We start from the raw sequence: 20,799 nt of genomic DNA on the forward strand, positions 1-20,799 counted from the left end.
TACAACTGTGAGAACAATTTGTGGTAATGTTGACCAAATTGAATTAAATGCGCAAATTGATATGTCTTTAAATGGCACGGAAGAGATGGGCTACAAGCCGCATTAAGAGAAATAAAGAGAGGCTTGGGTAGCCTGCATCGAGGTGCCAACAGTTTGATGGTTATCCAAGCAAAAACTAAAAGCTTTTTCATGACTTAACGAATGAGCAGGGTGAGGGTTTGCAGTCAGAAGGTTTCATTGTTACTCATGGTTGATTGGAGGTTTTCAAGAGCTATTCCTACTTGCAAAACATTAAAATAACCACAATGCAGCTAGCCAAGGCTGAAGTGACTGATGAATTCCCTGCCTATTTAACTAGAATTGCTGAAGCAGGTAGCTCTGCACTGAAATAAGCCTTTAAAGATAATGAAAGCATATCTCCAAAGAGAAGAAAATGACCACAGGACTTAAACCTATCAAAAATTGCTTCATTATTCTGCTTGGTGAGGTTGCTATAGGGGATTTCAAGTGTAAACTTGAGTGATGTACCAGTCAGAGACATCACAGGCTTTGAAGGGTGAGTCCAAGAAATATCTTTGCATCATATGCTATTCAAAGAAGAAAGTCTGGATAATGAGGACACACTGTTTAGGATCGTTCTTTACGAATGCCATCAGTGTCTGCAGGGAATATTGCATCGGAAAAAAATCACCTTAGCATTACGTTATAATTTATCAGGCAAACTGATCAACCTTGATGTATTGACCAAAACCATGACGCTCATTTTTTTCCCTACCAATGAATGTAACTTTATTGCTACAGCCCATGGATTAGGGAGAAATAGCGGTAGTCATGGCCTATTACGAACATCGTAACAGCCCCAAGCTCATCAAGGCAGCAGATATAGGGGACACCATAACAACTCAAGAAATTTGGCATGCCTCCAAACACCATGCTGGGGCAGCACAGTGGGTCAGTAGCCTCACAATGCCAGGGACCCACATTCGATTCTGCCCTCAGGTGACTATCTGTGTGGAGTTTAAACATTGTCCTTGTGTCTCTATGGGTATTCTCTGACAGTCCAAAGACTTGCAGGTTACATGGATTAACTGAGCTAAATTTCCCATAAAGTATCAGAATGGGCAGACATGGTGTATTAGCTTTGGGAGATGCAGGATCACAGGGAAGTGTGGAGATGACTCTGGGTGGGATGCTCTTTGGAGGATTGGGGTGGATCTGATGGGCTACATGACCTGCTTACACACTCTACGGATTCTATGATTATCAAGAATATCATCAACAGCCTAATCCTAGCAAAACTGGAGCAAATGGGAAACTCTGATGGTTGAATTAATACGTAATAAAATGTGAGATGGTTGTGATTGCTAGAGGTCAGTCATCTTAGAGCTGCAACATCATGTAAGAGCTCCTCAGGATCATGCTGTGGATTGAAACAGCATCAGCTGCTTTATTAATGGCTTTTCTTCCATCATCAGATTAGGGGCAGGGCTGATTGCTGATGTTCAGCAATATGATATTAAGCTATATGGGTGGAACTAAGAAACAAGAAGGGTATGATTACCTTGATGGGATTGTACAATAGGCCTTCCACAGTAGTCAGAGGAAAATTGCGGAACAAATTTAGAGAGAGATCTCAGATATATGAAAGTATAATATGGTTGTAATATTTTAACTTTCCAAACATAGACTGGGACTGGATGGTGAGGAATTCGTTAGATGTGCTCAAGAAACATTTATTGATTAATATGTAGATGTACCTAATAGAAAAGGAGCAATGCTTGACCTTATCTTCAGAAATAAGGCAGGGCAAGTGACTGAAGTGTTTATGGGGGAACACTTGAGGACCAGTGATCATAATTCTATTAGTTTTTAAAATAGATATGGAAAAGAATAGACCCTGTATAAAAGTTAAAGTTCTTAATGGGACTATGGCAAATTTTGATGGTATAAGATAGGAACTTTCAAGAGTTGATTAGAGAATAATGTTTGCAGACAAAAGGTCAACAGACAAGTGGGAGGCTTTCAAAAGTGAAATAATGAGGGTTCAAAGGCAGTATGTTCTTGTTGGAGAGAAGAATAAGAGCAGGGAATAATGGATGAAGATAGATATTTAGGCTCTAGTCGAGAATAAGAAGGAGTCATATATTATATGTAGACAATTGAGATCATGTGAATCTGTTGAATGTAAGAGGTGTAGGGGCATTTTTAAGAGGGAAATCAGGAGGGCAAAATGGGGACGCAAGATAGTCTTTCTAGGTAAAGTTAAGGATAATCCAAAGAAATTATCCAAGTACATTAAGAGCAAAAGAGCAACTACGGAGAAAATATAGCCCCTTAAAGATCAACAACGTTGTCTTCATGTGGAACCACAGGATATGGGAGAGATTCTAAATGAATATTTCACTTCAGTTTTTCCTGTGGGAAAAGAAATGGAGGGTAGGGAACTCATGAAAATAAATATTGATGTTTTGAAAACAGTCCACATTACAGAAGAGGAGGGGCTGGAGATCTTAAAACACACAATGGTGGATGAATCTCTGGGACCTGATCAAGTGTATCCCAGGACATTATGGGAAGTTGGGGAAGAAATTGTGGGGCTCCTTGCAAGGATTACCTGTTCCATCTAAAGCCAGGGGTGAGTTGCTGGAGGACTGCAGGGTGGTTAATGTTGTGCTTTTATTTAAGAAAAGCTGTATGGAGAAGCCTAGGAGCTGTAGACCTGTGAGTCTGACATCAGTGATGGGTAGGTTGTTGGAAGGGAATCTGAGAGATAGGATTTACATACATTTGGAGAGGCAAGGACTGATTAGGGATAACCAGCATGGCTTTGTGCATGGGAAATCATGTCTCACTAACTTGATTGAGTTTTTTGAGGATGTAACCAAAAAGATTGATGAGGGTAGAGCAGTAGATGTTGTTTACGTGGATTTCAATAAAGCCTTTGACAAGGTTCTGCATGGTAGACTAATAGTAAAGTTAGATCACATGGGACTCAAGGCAAGCTTGTCAAATGGATACAAAATTGGCTTGACAGTAGGAGACAAAACGTGGTGGTGGAACGTTGTTTTTGGATTGGAGGTCTGTGACCAATGGTATTCCATAGAGATTAGTATCGGGATAACTTTCATTTATAATTCACAATTTGAATGAGAATTTAGGAGGTATGATTAGTAAGTTTGCTGATGACACTGAGATTGGTAGTATAGTCAACGATTGGTTGATATTGTCGAGTTGGATCAAAGGGTCTGCTTTTGTGCTCTGTGACTGTGAATCCATGACTTTATTCATGACTCAGTTGGATGCTGAAGTAATCTGTGTTCATTTGCAGTAAGATCTGGGCTCCATTCAGGCTTGGGCTGATAATTGTCAAATAACATTTCCATCACACGAGTGCCAGGCAAGTTCAATCTTCAGTGTGAGAATCTAACTAGCATGCTTTGGCATTCAATGGCATTACCATTGCTGAATCCACCACTATCAATATCTTTAATTTGGGGGATTACTATTGATCAACAACAGAATCAGACTAGACAGTGGTTACAGAAACAAGTGAATGGCTGATAATTCTGATGTGAGTAACTCAGCACCTGATTCCCCAGTGCCCGTCCACCATCTACAAATTACAAGTCTGGAATGTGATTGAATACTGTTCACTTTTCTAGTGGTTGAAACCATCTGGATGCAAGAATAAGGGAATTAACACATGGCTAAAAAAAGTCGTGCGGGAAAGAGGGGTTCTTTTTAATGGTGCACTGGCATCAGTATTGGAACAGGAAGGATCTGTACCACTGGGACGGTCTCTACCTAAACTGAGCTGGGACCAATGTTATATCAAAAAGGGTACATAGGCTGGTGAACGGTACTCTAAACTAGAAAGTAGGGGAAAAGGGAAGGGTAAAACTCCATGTAGTTTAATGACCAATGGGAAATAAAGCAGCAGGTTAACATCTGTAGGGGTGGATTCAACTGCATGAAAAAATATGAAAAAAAATGAAAGGAAAGGAGAACTCAGGGAAGGTTATTAAATCTCTACCACACAAAATAGGACAGCGTATTTGGAAAGAGTTAGGAATCAAATTTCAAACACACTGGATAAATTAATGACATGAGAAGAGGAATGGTCAATACAGGAGTCAAGGTGTTGTATCTGAATGCATGCGGTATATGAAATAAGGTAAATGACCTTGTGGCATGGATCAAAATTGGCAGTTATGAGGTGTTGGGCATCACAGTGACATGGCTGCAAGGGGATCAGGAAAGAGAACTAAATGTCCAAGGAAAAAACAGGCAGGTGGGCAGAGGGGGTGGCAATGCCTTATGAGTAAGCAATGAAATTAAATCAATAGCAGGAAATGAGGATGATGTACAGTCTGTGTGAGTGGAGACGAGAAATCGTAAAGGTGAAAAAAGCCGTAATGGGTGTTATGTACAGGCCTCCAACTGGGAGTCAGGAGCTGGGGCACAAGATACATCAGGAGAGAGAAAAGATGTGTAAGAAAGGCAAGGTTGCAGTGATCATGGGGGATATCAATATGCAGGTGGGTTGGGAAAATCAGGTTAGTATTGGATTGCAAGAAAGGGGATTTGTGGAATGTCTATTAGATGGCTTTTTGGAGCAGCTTGTGCTGGAGCTTACTAGGGAACAGGCAATATCAGATTTAGTGTTCAATGAGGCAAAGGGAGCTAAAGGTGAAGGAATCCTTAGGAAGCAGTGATGATAATATGATAGAATTTATTCTACCATTTGAGAGGGAGAAGGTGGAATCAGATATAACTGTATTCCAGTTGAATAAGGGCAACTATTGAGGCATGAGGGAGGAGCTGATCAGAATTGACTGGAAGAGAAGCCTAGTAGTGGAACAATGATGGCAGGAGTTTCTGGGATTAATTTGGGAGATGCAGCAAACATTCACATCTGGGAAAAAGTAGCATACTAAAGGGAGAATGAGGCAACCATGGCTGTCCAGGTATATCAGGGACAGCATAAAAGCAAAAGAGAAAGCATATAATTGTGGCAAAGGGCAATGGGAACCCAGAGGATTGGGAAGCCCACAAAGTCGAATAGAAGACAACTAGAAAGGAAATAAGGAGAGAAGATTCAATATAAGGGGAGGCTAGCCAGTAATATAAAAGAAGATTACAAGAGTTTCTTTAGATATATAAAGGGCAAAAGAGAGGTAAAAGTGGGCAGTGGACCATTGGAAAATGACACTGGAGAGGTAGTAATGGGGAACAAAGAAATAGCTGAGGAACTGAATAAGTAATTTGTATCAGTCTTCATGGTGGAGGACACAGTTAATATCCCAAAAATTCAAGAGAGTCGGGATTTAGAGCTGAGTATGGTGGCCATCACAAAGGAGAAGGTGCTATAAAAACTGAAAGGTTTGAAGCTGGCTAAATCACCTAGAGCAGATAGGCTACACTCTTGAATTCAGAAGGAAATAGCTGAAGACTTAGTGGAGGCATTAATGGTGATCTTTCAGGATTTACTGCAGTCAGGGTAGGTCCCAGAGGTCTGGAAAATTGCTATTGTAACCCCTCTGGTTAAGAAATTAGTAAGGTAAAAGATGGGAAATTGTAGACCGATTAGCCTGACCTTGGGCATTTGTAAGATTTTGAAGTTCATTGTGAAGAATGAGATTTCTGAAACTTGGAAGTACGTGGTAAAATATGGCAAGGGGAAGTCATGCCTGACAAATCTGTTAGAATTCTTTGAGGAAGTACCCAAGCTTACTACAGGAAGTGAGGGGAGAGATTGCTGCATCTTTGGTGATGTTCTTTGAGTCCTCACTCTCCACTGGAATAGTATCAACTGATTGGAGGGTGGCAAAAGTTATTCCCTTGTCAAGAAAAGGAATAGGGATAATCCTGGGAATTACAGACCAGTCAGTCTTACGTCGGTAGTGGACAAATTATTGGAGAGGATTTTGAGAGACAGGATTTTTGATTATTTGTAAAAGCATAGCTTCATTAGAGATAGCCAGCATGGTTTTGTGAGGGGCAGGTCATGCCTCACAGGCCTTATTGAATTCTTTAAGGATTTGGCAAAACACATTGATGAAGGTAGAGCAGTGATGTGATGTATATGGATTTTAGCAAGGCATTTGATAAGATTCTCCAAGGCGGGCTTATTCAGAAAGTTATGAGACATGGGATAAAAGGAAATCTGGCTGTCTGGATACAGAATTGGCTGGTCCATAGAAGACAGAGGGTGGTAGTAGATGGAAAGTATTAGCCTGGAGCTCAGTGACCAGTAGTGTTCTGCAGGGATCTGTTCTGGGACCTCTGCTCTTTTATTTTTATAAATTACTTGGATGAGGAAATGGATGGGTGATTTTGTAAGTTTGCCAATGACATGTAGGTTTGTGGAGTTGTGGATCATGAGGAGGGCTGTTGTAAGTTGCAATGGGACATTGACAGGATGCAGACTTGGGCTGAGATTCGGCAGATGGAGTTCAACCTACAAAAATGTGATATGATTCATTTTGGAAGGTCGAATCTGAATGCAGGTTACAGGATTAAAGGCAGGATTCTTGGTAGTGTGGAGGAACAGAGGGATCTTGAGATCCACAACCATAGATCCCTCAAAGTTGACACCCAAGTTGATAGCATTGTTAAGAAGGCTTATGAAGGCTAGAAAGCCCTGGTTAGACCACACTTGGAATATTGTGTTCAGTTCTGGCCTCCTCAAAACGGGAAAGATATGGAAGCTTTAGATAGGGTGCAGAGGAGATTTACCACGATGCTGCCTGGACTGGAGGACATGTCTTATGAAGAAAGGTTGAGGAAGTTAGAAGCAAAGAAGGATGAGAGGTGACTTGATAGAGGTGTACAAGATGATGAGAGGCATAGTTCGAGTGGATACCCAGAGACCTTTTCCCATCGCGGAAATGGTTATCATGAGGGGGTATAATTTTAAGATAATTGGAAGAAGGTTTAGAGGAGATGTCAGAGGTAGGTTCTTTACACAGAGAGTGGTGGGTGCATGGAACACACTGCCGGCAGTGGTCATAGAGTCAGATACATTAGGGACATTTAAGCAACTCTTGGATAGGAACATGGATGATAATAAAATGAATGGTATGTAGGTTAGTCTGATCTTAGAGTAGAAGAAAAGGTTGGCACAATGTCAAGGGGCAAAGGGCCTGTACTGTGCTGTACTGTTCTATGTTCTATGTTCAAAGTAATGGGCAGCTTAGACTACGGACAGCCATTGGATTTTATCTATTGGGAGTTCCAAAATCTTTGACAAAATTCTGCACAGGAGGCTGCTATTGATATAAAGGACCATGGTGTTAGAGGCAAGGTACTATCATGGATAGTAGATTGGCTGTCTTGCAGAAAGCAGAGGGTGGGGATAAAAGTACCCTTCCCAGGATGGAAGTCAGTGACTAGTGATGTTTCACAAGGGTGAGTGTTGGAACCACAGCTTTTCACTTTCTACATTAATGGTCTGGATGAAGGAACTGAGGGCATGCTGGCTAAGTTTGCAGATAATGCAAAGATAGGTAGAGGAATGGACAGTATTTAGGAAACATGGAGACTGCAGAAGGATTTAGACAGGTTCGGAAAGTGGTAAAGAAATGGCAGATGGAATACAAAGTTGGAATGTGTGAGGTTGTGCACCTTTGTAGGAAGAGTAGAGACATAGACTATTTTCTAACTGGGTAGAAAATTCAGAAATCTGAAATGCAGTGGGATTTGGGAGTTCTTGTTCGGGATTCTCTTAAGGTAAACTTGCAGGTTGAGTTGGTAGTTAGGAATTCAATTACAATGTTGTCATTTATTTTGAGAGGACTAGAATATAAAAGTAGAAATGTACTTCTGAGGCTTTGGAGTATTATGAGCAATTTTGGGCCCCATATCTCAGGAAGGATGTATTGGCCCTGGAGCGGGTCCGGAGGAGTTTCATGAGAATAATCACAGAAATGAAAGGCTTAACATATGAAGAATGTTTGAGGACTCTAGGCCTATACATAATGGAGTTCAGAAGGATAAGGGGGTGATGTAACTGAAACTTAAAGAATACTGAATGGCCTGGACAGACTAGACATTGGGAAGACATTAGCAAGAGAGACTAGGACCACAGGGAACAGCCTTAGAGTAAAGGGACGACCGTTTAGAATGAAGCTAAGAAGAAACCTATTCAGCCAGAGAGTGGCAAATCTATGGAATTCATTGCTGCAGAAGGAAGTGAAGGCCAGGTTATTGAGTATATTTAAAACAGAGATAGATAACTTCTTGATTGTTGAGGGGATCAAGGGCTACAGGGAGAAAATGGGAGAATGAGGTTGAGAAACTTATCAGCCATGATTGAATAGCGGAGCAGATTCGATGGGCCGAATGACCTCATTTCTGCTCCTACGTCTTACAGTTTTATCTCGGACAAAACAGCTTGGCATCTATTTAATAGCTTCAATATTCATTCCCTCCACTGCCAATGCAGAGTAACTGTGGTGTGGGCCATCTATAAGATCCAAAAACATACCAAAGCGCTTACGACAACTCCTTCCAAACCTGTGTCCTCGACCATTGAGAAAAAAAAGTCAGGATCAGGTGCTTTGAAACTAATTGCCACTTTAAATGTACTGTACAATGTTTGACTTGCACTTAGTTTTTTTTTCTGTATGAGAATGTCCAAAGGAACCTAGTTCCAGTTTATATACTAATAATTATCTTCTGATTCCCTTAAAGTCCTTTCCCTGAAAGTGATGATATAACTGAATGCAATGCAGGATTTCAAATGAGCAATGAGCAGTATTTCCTCATCCATCCATCATGATTATTTTGGTTTGGCTGCCACCAGCATAATCTATTGGACCCTTTTTGCAAGAGCCTTGTGTCCATTCTACTGACACATCAAAAAGATTATGTGGCTGACTCAAGAAGCTGACTTTTTGCCAGATATTTCGAGGCAGTACATGACTAATAAAATCTTGTTTTTTGGTAGAACATCAGGAAGCTGTGATGGAAATTCTGATGAAAGGTCACTGAACATGAAACATAAACTCTGCTTCTCTTCAAGGATGCTGCCTGACCTCCAGAAGTTTCATTTTCAAATTTCTAAGGTCCACAATATTTTGCTTTTGCATTGTCCTATTTTGTGTCATATGTTAGTTCTTGGAGAGTGTGGGTTCTCCTGTGCAAACTGATTGTTTGAAGTGATAATAAGCAAATTCAACTTGTAGCAAAATATTAACATTTTTGAATTCATGCAAGAAGTGATTGAATTGTGGGATACATTACTAACTGTCAGCTTTGGATAAATTGTCACACTCTCACTTCTATCTAAGAATGTTGTGACCTAAAGACCCCTAAAGTCTCACTCTGTGAGACTCCATGCACTGCAGCAGAGCTATTGAGGGATTCAGTAAAAATTGATCTGAGATGGGGCATAAAAATGATCAGGGCCTGAATTGGGCCACATGGAACGGCAGAATAGCTGATTTTCCGCTACCATGTATGGCGAAGGTTTACCTCAATCCTATGTCTTCTGGTGCAAGCAGTCTGCCAAAAAAAAACAGATTGTGGCATGCCATTACAAAGTGGATTGACGAGAATTTCAAAACAAATGTAGCAGCTCAAAATTGGTCATTGCTGCCCATTCGTGTGGTTTTGGGGACACAGAGAGGCACCAGAATTGTACTGAACCATAATCTGTAAACTCATGATCAAGTATATCCTCGACTCTACCATTAACATCAAACCAGGTACACTGAAGGACATAGAAAAACAAGCTAGAAGGCTTATCCGACTATGAGATGTCTTGATGGGGAAGCTGCGACACAGAACTATGTACTAAATTGCAAAGCAGTTTGCAATAATTTGAAAAGGTTCAGAAAACATTTACAAGGATGTTACCAGGTTTGGAGTATTTGACCTATAAGGAGAGGCTGAATAATCTGGGGCTATTTTCCCTGGTGCATCGGAGGCTGAGGGGTGAGCTTATACAAGTTTATAAAATCTAGTGTCATGGATTGGTTGAATAGCCAAGATGTTTTCCCGGCAGTCCAAAACTAGAGGGCAGAGGTTTAAGGTGAGAGGGGAAATATTTAACAGGGAGCTAAGGGGCAACATTTTTTGGCAGAGGGTGGTGCGTGTATGGAATGAGCTGCCAGAGGAAGTGTTGGGGGCTGGTACAATTACAACATTGAAAAGGCATCTGGATGGGTATATGAATAGAAAGGGTTTAGAGGGATATGGGAGAATGGTGGCAAATGGGACTAGATTAATTTAGGATATCTGGTCGGCATGGATGAGTTGGATCGAAGGGTCCATGTATCCATGTTATACATCTCTACAACTCTATGACTGTAATAGGCAAAGGCAAGCAATATTGTAAACAACAGATGGGATCTAAGCTCTGTAGTCCTGTCACATCCAGCTATGAACCATGTTTGACAATTAGATAATCATCTAGGAGAGGACATTTCACAAAAATCCTCACCCTCAATGGGGGAGCTCAGCATATGAGCTCAAAAGATAAGGATGTAGCATTTGCAGTCATCTTCAGGTAGATGTGTTGAGTGATCTGTGAGGCTAACAGTGCACTTACAGGAAGTGTCATCCTCATTGTATACCTCTGTGGTGTCATTTGAGGGATGTTTGCAAAGGAAATATAGAGGAAGATGCAATGGTTTCTATCAAGATTTGTCCTGTGCTTCTCTGGTAGGTGGGATGCACACTGAGATAAACATCAACTGCACTTGGCGGATCATCAACTCAGTGCAAAACATTCATTGGTCTGCCCGAAATTTGTTGATCTTAGAGTCATAGAGGTGTACAGCATGGAAAAAGACCCTTCGGTCCAACCTGTCCATGCTGACCAGATATTCCAACCCAATCTAGTCCCAACTGCCAACACCCAGCCCATATCCCTCCAAACTCTTCTTATTTGTATACCTATCCAAATGCCTCTTAAATGTTGTAATTGTAACAGCCTCCACCACTTTCTCTGGCAGCTCATTCCATACACGTAGCATCCTCTGTGTGAAAACGTTGCCCCGTAGGTCTCTTTTATATCTTTCCCCTCTCACCCTAAACCTATGCCGTCTAGTTTTGGATTCCCCCACCCCAGGGAAAAGACTTTGTCTATTTATCCTACCCATGCCCCTCATGATTTTGTAAAACTCTCTAAAGTTACCCAACTTATCCGCCGACGCTCTAGGGAAAACAGCCCCAGCCTGCCCAGCCTCTCCTTATAGCTCAAATCCTCCAACCCTGGCAACACCGTTGTAAATCTTTTCTGAACCCAATTGAACTCAATTTTCCAACAGTGGTCTAACCAATGTCCTGTATAGCCACAACATGACCTCCCAACTCCTGTACTCAGTACTCTGACCAATAAAGGAAAGCATACCAAACACTTTCTTCACTTTCCTATGTACCTGTGACTCCACTTTCAAGGAGCTATGAACCTGCACTCCAAGGTCTTTTTGTTCAGCAACACTCCCTAGGACCTTACCATTAAGTGTATAAGTCCTGCTAAGATTTGTTTTCCCAAAATGCAGCACCTCGCATTTATCTGAATTAAACTCCATCTGCCACTTCTCAGTCCATTGGCCCATCCGATCAAGATCCTGTTGTAATCTGAGGTAACCTTCTTTGCTGTCCACTACACCTCCAATTTTGATGTCATCTGCAAACTTACTAACTATACCCCTTATGCTTGCATCCAAATTGTTTGCATAAATAACGAAAAGTAGTGGACCCAGCACCAATCCTTGTGGCACTCCACTGGTCACAGGCCTCCAGTCTGAAAAGCAAATCTTAACCATCACTCTCTGTCTTCTTCCTTTGAGCCAGTTCTGTTTCCAAATGTCCACTTCTCCCTGTATTCCTAACATCTAACCTTGCTAACCAGTCTCATGGGGAACTTTGTCGAATGCCTTACTGAAGCCCATATGGATCACATCTACCACTCTGCCCTCATCAATCCTCTTTGTTACTTCACAAAACTCAGTTAAGTTTGTGAGACATGATTTCCCACGCACAAAGCCATGTTGACTATCCCTAATTAGTCCTTGCCTTTCCAAATATATGTAGATCCTGTCCCTCAGGATTCCTTCCAACAACTTGCCCACCACTGATGTCAAGCTCACTGGTCTATGGTTCCCTGGCTTGTCCTTACCACCTTTCTTAACAGTGGCACCATGTTAGCCAACCTCCAGTCTTCCAGCACCTCACCTGTGACTATCAATGATACCAATATTTCAGTAAGAGGGCCAGCAATCACTTGCCTAGCTTCCCATACAATTCTAGGGGACACACGATCAGGTCATAGAACATAGAACATAGAACAGTGCAGCACAGAGCAGACCCTTCAGCCCATGATGTTGTGCCGACCACTGATCCTCATGTAAGGAAACCTAATGTACGAACCCTCAAATTTCTGTGTCTAGCAGTCTCTTAAATATCCCCAATGACCTTGTTTCCACATCTGCTGCTGGCAACGCATTCCATGCTCTCACAACTCTCTGCGTAAAGAACCCACCTCTGACATCCCTTCTACACTTTTCGCCAAACAGCTTAAAACTATGACCCCCTCATGTTAACAATTTCTGCCCTGGGAAAAGGTTTCTGGCTATCAACTCTCATTATAATGCCTCTCATTATCTTGTACATCTCAATTAGGTCCCCTCTCTTCCTTCTTGTTTCCAATGAAAAAAGTCCGAGCTCAGTCAACCTCACTTCGTTAGATAAGCCCTCCATTCCAGGCAGCATCCTGTTAAACCTCCTCTGAACCCTCTCCAAAGCATCCACAGACTGGACACAGTATTCCAAGTGCGATCTAACCAAAGTTTTATAGAGCTACAACAAGATCTCACAGCTCTTAAATTCAATCCCCCTGTTAATGAAAGCCAAAACACCATATGCTTTCTTAACAACCCTGTCCACTTAGCCATTTTAAGGGATCTATGTACCTGCACACCAAGATCCCGCTGTTCCTCCACACTGCCAACAATCCTATCCTTAATCCTGTACTCAACTTTCAGATTCGACCTTCCAAAATGCATCACCTTACATTTATTCAGGTTGAACTCTATCTGCCACCTCTCAGCCCATCTCTGCATCCTGTCAATGTCACGCTGCAGCCTACAACAGTCCTCTATACCGTCAATGACACCTCCAACCTTTGTGTCATCTGCAAACCTGCTAACCCATCCTTCAATTTCCTCATCCAAGTCATTAATAAAAATTACAAACAGTAGAGGCCCAAGAACAGAGCCCTGTGTGGAACACCACTCACCACTGACTTCAGGCAGAATATTTTCCTTCCACTACCACCCGCTATCTTCTGTAGACCAGCCAATTCTTTATCCAGACAGCTAAATTGCCCTGTATCCCATTCCTCCTGACCTTCTGAACGAGCCTACCATGGGGAACCTTATCAAATGCATGACTGAAGTCCATATACACCACATCCACAGCTCGACCCTCTTCAACTTGTCTAGTAACATCCTCAAAGAACTCAATAAGATTTGTGAGGCATGATCTGCCCCTCACAAAGTCGTGCTGACTGCCTTTAATCAAGCCATGCTGTTGCAGATGATCATAAATCCTATCCTTCAGAATCCTTTCTAGCACCTTGCAGATGACAGACGTGACACTTACTGGTCTGTAATTGCCGGGGATTTCCCTATTTCCTTTCTTGAAGAGAGGAATTACATTTGCCTCCCTCCATTCCTCAGGTACGACTCTGGTGGAGAGCGAGGATGCAAAGATCTTCGCAAGCGGTGAAGCAATCACATTTCTCACTGCCCAAAGCAGCCGAGGACAAATCTGGTCTGGCCCTGGCAACTTGTCAATCTTAATGTTTGTCAAAATTTTCAACACATCAGCTTCATCATTCTCTATCTGTTCCAGCATACTTACCTGCTCCTCAATGGTTTCATTCACTACAAGGTCCTTTTCTTTAGTAAAGACAGAAGCAAAAAACTCATTTAGGGCTTCCCCTATCTACTCAGACTCTATACACAAGTTCCCTATGCTATCCCTGATCGGCCCTACTCTTTCTTTGACCATTCTCTTATTCCTCACATAAATGTAAAATGCCTTTGTGTTCTCCCTAATCCGTCTTGCCAAGCCTTTCTCATGCCCCCTCCTGGCTCTCCTCAGACCATTTTTGAGCATTTTGAGGTCCTGCGGATTTATCCACTTATGGATTTCAAGACATCCAGTACTTCCTCCTCTGTGATATGGACATTTTTCAAGATGTCACTATCTATTTTCCTGCATTCTATATCTTTCATATCCTTTTCCACAGTAAATACTGATGCAAAATACTCATTTAGTATCTCCCGCAGTTTCTGTGGCACCACACAAAGGCAGCCTTACTGATCTTTGAGGGACTCTGTTCTCTCCCTAGTTACCCTTTTGTCCTTACTGTATTTGTAAAAACCCTTTGGATTCTCCTTAACTCTATTTGCCAAAGCTATTTCATATTCTCTTTTTGCCCTCCTGATTTCCCTCATAATATACTCCCACTGCCTTTATACTGTTCTAAGGATTCACTTGATCTGTCTATACCTGACATATGCTTCCTTCTTCTAGAACAAGGAATTGACCTGACCGAGTGTTACAGATTGGCATATTCTAAGGTCCAGGATTAGGTGCTGAGGGATGCACTAAAGCTTGGGGCAGCTGCGACAAAGATGCAGTGAGGAAAGACCCCTGTCTCAGGTCTTCCTGCCGAAGTTAAATGGGGGTCTGTTCAGTTATCAGACCCTTCTAGTGCCTCAAATGTATGTAAGTATAGTCTTGTCTGTGTAAGAAATGCCTTTGGTTTGTTTGGATAGAGTCAAAATCCAATGTTCACTTATTTCCTTGATATGCTACTCTACAGAAATGAACTACCTTTGTGACTATATACACAAAGATATTTTTATAAATAAACTACATTTTTGAACTAAAATATAAGATGTTGGAGTCAGCACCCAGTCTTGCCTGCTGAATTAGTGAGGATCAAGTCTAAGATACATTAGACATAGAATGACAGATGCTAGACATCTAAAACAGAATTTGCCAGTGAACTTCTGCAGGTTTGGCAGCGTCTGTTGGAAGAAAACAGAGTTAATATTTTGAGTCCAGTGACCAATCAGTTCTGATGAAGAGTCACCAAACTCAAAATGCTAAGTCTGCTTTCTTCCCACAGTCAGATCTAAGATATACTAATGATCCCTCACAAATAGTCAACAAGACTGATGCAGATCAACATCCAGAAGGCACCTTTGGATAAGTGGAACTAATGTAAAAATCATAAGCCTCAAAGCCATTATGCCCATCAGTGTGAAGCGGAAATCTCTCCAGAGGAATTATTTGGTGCAGCTTTTCCTGCCTGAGTCATTGTCATTATGGTATGAAGCCTCTGACTCTGCTGGCCTTCAGCCTATCACAGTGGGGCCACCTCCAATGACTTAGTGTTCCCTGCTTGTGCCTTTCCTATTGACAAAATTCCAGTGAGGCAGCATATTCATCCATAATTGGGGACTTAGGGTTGTTAGTTAGCTGCCCATCATATGGTCAGTCAGCCAATCTTAATCCCATGCCTCCTCTGATGATAGGAATATGCTGGGGAGCTGTTCCCATGCTTCTATTGATTTTCCCTGCACCTCCGGCTTTAAATCTGCACCACAAAGCTTGGAAATTCAACCTAATATTCCTCATGGAGATTCAAGTCAGAGAATATACTCGTATCAAGCTGTAAGATTACCTCTACTCCTCGTGTTCTTTCTTCCCAGGTTCCAGCAGCTTATTCTTACAAAATACCGAATGGCCTCAAAAAAGTGGAAGTTGGGAAGATGTTTCCATTAGCAGGAGAGACTAGGACCCGAGGGCACAGCCTTGGAGTAAAGGGAAGACTCTTTAGAATGAAGATGAAGAGAAACTTCTTCAGCCAGAGAGTGGTAAATCTATGGAATTCATTGCCACAGAAGGCTGTGGAGGCCAGGTTATTGAGTATATTTAAAATTGAGAGACATAGGTTCTTGATCAAAAGTTACAGGGAGAAAGGCGGAGAATAGGGTTGAAAAACTTACCCTGATAAAGGGCTCATGCCCAAAACGTCAATTCTCCTGCTCCTCGGGTGGTGCATGACTTGATGTGCTTTACCAGCACCACACTCTTGACTCTGAAAAACTTATCAGCCATGATTGAATGGCAGAGCAGACGCGATGGGCTGAATGGCCTAATTTCTGCTCCTATGTCTTATGATCCCATTCTGTGTGCCTCAGTTCCTTCTCTCTGGCATATTGTATTCCAAAGTGCTTCTGTGCCTGGGCTTGTCCTCTTCGTCCGATTTTTCTTTTACCTTTTTCCCCTTCTTGTTTTCGCACTTTTATTTAAGTTTTGCTCGAACCCACTGATAAAAAGAGCTCTTCGGTAGGAAGGTGGCTTCGCTGGGCTCCAGATCTGCAGCAACATTTTCAGAGGCAGCGTGGCTACAGAGTCGGCCGGCCTGTGAAGCCTGGAGTGGGACTCACGTCTCAGTGTGGAGTGGGCCCCTGGCAGCAGCATGGTGTGGGCTGGTATAGCTCAGAGCGAGACTCTGACAGTGGCTTGGCATGACCTGGGAATCCTAGATGGGGAGAAGAAAAGTTTAAGTTATCTTTTTTTAAAATTTATATTTTATTAATGTGAATGGCATCTGTGCATGGTGATGATAGATACTTGTCACTGTATTTTATTTTGAATACATGTGACAAAAATGATTCAGGAATCAAAAATTCAAATTCAAACTCTGGCACCCATGTCTGCAAAGCAAGTGATTTGTGCAGAATCCTCAAAATCAAAACAAAATCTTTCAACACATGTCACACTAACTCCCTATTGATATCAGCAATTTGAAGTGATTCAAGAAGCAGCTAAACATTCTGACAAACACAGCAACAATCAATTGAAATCAATCAGTGATGAACCTGGAAACAGTTGTCAATGCCAATGGAGGCTGTTCCTACTGCCGAGAAAATTTAACAGGGAGCATTATGTAGAATTTAGAACTTCAATATTGCAGTGTTAGTGTCAAATCACCCAAGTGGGCTCCTCAGCATATACTCCCTTTCAACATGAGAAGGCCCAAAATAGTCTGGCTTAGTGAGTTGGGAACAAGTTTGGAAGCAAAGTTGTACTTGTAGAACTGATAACCCAAACAAAAAGTTAAGAGTTAACCACATTGCTATGGGCCCAAACTCACATTTGTGTCAGATCATATGAAAATTGCTGATTTCCTTGTATAAAAGATATGAGTGAACCAGATGGGTTTATATAGCAATCAATGATAGTTGATATGGTCACCATTACTATGATTATCTTTCAATTCCAGATTTACTAATTGAATGTCAATTCCATTAAGTATTGTGATGCAATTCGAACCCATATCCCTGGAGCATCAGATTGAGCCTTTGAGATATGATTCCAGTGAACTCACCACTAAACTGCAATATTCCCCACGGGAAACAATAGGGAGTAACATATTCTCTTCCAGACAAGTTCAATTTCAAATTCACAACTGGACCTAATTTTACATCTATTATATCTAGAAGAAATCCTCACAGCCAGTGAATATAGAACATAGAACAGTACAGCACAGAACAGGCCCTTCAGCCCATGATGTTGTGCCGACCACTGATCCTCATTATACACCCTCACATTTCTGTGACCATATGCATGTCCAGCAGTCTCTTAAATGTCCCCAATGACCTTACTTCCACAACTGCTGCTGGCAATGCATTCCACGCTCTCACAACTCTCTATGTAAAGAACCCGCCTCTGACATTCCCTCTATACTTTCCTCCAACCAACTTAAACTATGACCCCTCGTGTTAGTCATTTCTGCCCTGGGAAATAGTCTCTGGCTATCGACTCTATCTATGCCTCTCATTATCTTGTATACCTCAATTAGGCCCCCTCTCCTCCTCCTTTTCTCCAATGAAAAAAGTCCGAGCTCAGTCAACCACTCTTCATAAGATAAGCCCTCCAGTCCAGGCAGCATCCTGGTAAACCTCCTCTGAACCCTCTCCAAAGCATCCACATTTTTCCTATAATAGGGCGACCAGAACTGGACGCAGTATTCCAAGTGATCTAACCAAAGTTTTATAGAGCTGCAACAAGGTCTCACGACTCTTAAACTCAATCCCCCTGTTAATGAAAGCCAAAACAACATATGCTTTCTTAACAACCCTGCCCACTTGGGTGGCCATTTTAAGGGATCTATGTACCTGCACACCAAGATCCCTCTGTTCCTCCACACTGCCAAGAATCCTATCCTTAATCCTATACTCAGCTTTCAAATTTGACCTTCCAAAATGCATCACCTCGCATTTATCCAAGTTGAACTCTATCTGCCACCTCTCAGCCCACCTCTGCATCCTGTCAATGTCCCACTGCAGCCTACAACAGTCCTCTGTACTGTAAACGACACCTTCAACCTTTGTGTCATCTGCAAATTTGCTGACCCATCCTTCAATTTCCTCATCCAAGTCATTAATAAAAATTACAAACAGTAGAGGCCCAAGGACAGAGCCCTGTGTGGAACACCACTCACCACAGACTTCCAGGCAGAATATTTTCCTTCTACTACCACTCGCTGTCTTCTGTTGGCCAGTTAATTCTGTATGCAGACAGCTAAGTTCCCCTGTGTCCCATTCCTCCTTACCTTCTGAATGAGCCTACCATGGGGAACCTTATCAAATGCATGACTGAAGTCCATATACACCACATCCACAGCTCGACCCTCATCAACGCTTCTAGTCACATCCTCAAAAAACTCGATTAGATTTGTGAGGCATGACCTGCCCCTCATAAAGCCGTGTTGACTGCATTTAATCAAGCCATGCTGTTGCAGATGATCATAAATCCTATCCCTCAGAATCCTTTCTAGCACTTTGCAGACGACAGACGTGAGACTTACTGGTCTGTAATTGCCAGGGATTTCTCTATTTCCTTTCTTGAAGAGAGGAATTACATTTGGCTCTCTCCAGTTCTGAGGTACGACTCCAGTGGAGAGCGAGGATGCAAAGATCTTCGCAAGTGGCAAAGCAATTGCATTTCTCATTTCCCAAAGCAGCCGAGGACAAATCTGGTCCGGGCCTGGCGACTTGTCAATCTTAATGTTTGACAAAATTTTCAGCACATGAGCTTCCTCCATCCCTATCCATTCCAGCATGCACACCTGCTCTTCAAAGGTTTCATTCACTACAAAGTTTGTTTCTTTTGTAAAGACAGAAGCAAAAAACTCATTTAGGGTTTCCCTACCTCCTCAGACTCCACACACAAATTCCCTATGCTATCCCTGATTGGCCCTACTCTTTCTTTGACCATTCTCTTATTCATCACGTAAGTGTAAAATGCCTTTGTGTTCTCCCTAATCCATTCTGCCAAGCCTTTATCGTGCTCCCTCCTGGCTCTCCTCAGACCATTTTTGAGCTCCTTCCTCGCCTGCCTGTAATCCTGTCGAGCTGAGCTTGACCCTAGCTACCTCCACCTTATGTAAGCTACCTTTTTCCTTTTGACGAGAATCTCCACCACTCTCGTCATCCAAGGTTCCTTTATCTTACCACTTCTTGCCTGTCTCAGAGGGACACACTTGTGCATCACTTGCAACAACTGTTCCTTAAACAGTCTCCACATGTCTATAGTGCCTTTACCATGGAACAATTGCTCCCAATCCATGCTTCCTAACTCGTGTGTAATCGCATCATAGTTTCCTCTCCCCAATTAAATATCCTCCCATTTTGACTAATCCTCTCCTTCTCCATAGCTATGTAGAATGTGAGGCAGTTGTGGTCACTATCACCAAAATGCTCTCCCACCACAAGATCTGATATCTGCCCCGGCTCGTATCCGAGCACCAAGTCTAGAATGGCCTCTCCCCTCGTCGGCCTGTCAACGTACTGAGTTAGGAAACCCTCCAGAACACACCTTACAAAAACAGCTCCATTCAAATCTTCTGCTCAAAGGAGGTTCCAATCAATATTGGGAAAGTTAAAGTCACCCATTACAACAACCATACTACAACCACACTTTTCCAAAATCTGCCGACCAATGCTTTCTTCCATCTCCCTGCTGCTATTGGGGGGCCTGTAGTATACCCCTAACGAGGTGACTGATCCCTTGCTGTTCCTAATTTCCACCCATACTGACTCGGTAGGCAGATCTTCCTCAACAATGGAAGCTTCTGTAGCTGTGTTACCCTCTCTGATTAGTAGTGCTACACCCACTCCTCTTTTTCCCCACTCCCTATTCTTTTCAAATGCTCTAAACCCTGGAACATCCAGCAACCATTCCTGCCCCTGAGAAACCCATGTCTCAGTTATGGCCACAACATCATAGCACCAAGTACTGATCCATGCTCTAAATTCATCACTTTTATTCCTGATACTCCTTGCGTTAAAGCAAACACACTTTAACTGATTCCTTGGTTCCTTCCCAGGAAAATCCTTCCCACTAGCTGGTCTACCTCTTGCTATTGCCTCATCTGCATCAACTCTCATCTCCGGTATACAGCTCAGATTCCCACCCCCCTGCCATACTAGTTTAAACCCTCTCGAACTACTCGAGCAAACCTTCCACCCAGGACATTGGTCCCCTTCCAGTTCAGATGCAACCCATCCTTCTTGTACAGGTCCCACCTTCCCCAGAAGGCATCCCAATTATCTACATATCTGAAGCCCTCCCTCCTACACCAGCTGCGCAGCCACGTGTTAAGCTGCGCCCGCTCCCTGTTCCTCACCTCGCTACCTCGTGGCACCGGTAGTAAACTAGAGAACACAGTTTGTCCTGCTTTGCAGCTTCCATCCTAAC

Source organism: Chiloscyllium punctatum, chromosome 1 (assembly GCF_047496795.1).
Source record: "Chiloscyllium punctatum isolate Juve2018m chromosome 1, sChiPun1.3, whole genome shotgun sequence".
In the NCBI taxonomy this organism is placed as follows: domain Eukaryota; kingdom Metazoa; phylum Chordata; class Chondrichthyes; order Orectolobiformes; family Hemiscylliidae; genus Chiloscyllium; species Chiloscyllium punctatum.